This window comes from Sinocyclocheilus rhinocerous, unplaced genomic scaffold (assembly GCF_001515625.1).
Source record: "Sinocyclocheilus rhinocerous isolate Xijiao unplaced genomic scaffold, SAMN03320098_v1.1 scaffold2267, whole genome shotgun sequence".
Taxonomy (NCBI): domain Eukaryota; kingdom Metazoa; phylum Chordata; class Actinopteri; order Cypriniformes; family Cyprinidae; genus Sinocyclocheilus; species Sinocyclocheilus rhinocerous.
The window spans coordinates 505,616-506,021 of record NW_015625573.1 but is presented as its reverse complement, the minus strand read 5'-3'; positions in this window follow the sequence as shown (position 1 = coordinate 506,021).

Here is a 406-nt window from a genome sequence, read left to right as displayed (position 1 = left end):
TAACATTTCTGTCCCCCTCACTTCTGAAATGATGGCTACGCCCCTGGTGCAAGCTAAAGCGCGTTTTGCAGGACATGGAGGCGCCAGCGCAATCACTGCCGAAACTCAGCGAATAGATGCCTCACAGACATGATAAATATTTCTATAGAAAGCTTTAAATTACTACTCAGCGAATTAAAACAAATCGAAAACAAAAACTCTTTCATTATAATCATAATCATAGTCCGTAAAGATACACTTCTCTCTAAAGGCGCGTCTGAGGAGATGGCGATCCAGGATCGACATCTTCATCCTTGCGACACCGACTCAGAAAACACTAGTTTATTAGTAAATAATTCAAATATCTCCTTTACTATTTCCCCCCGACACATTCATGGTAATTACTTTTGCTGGTGCTTTGCGGCAA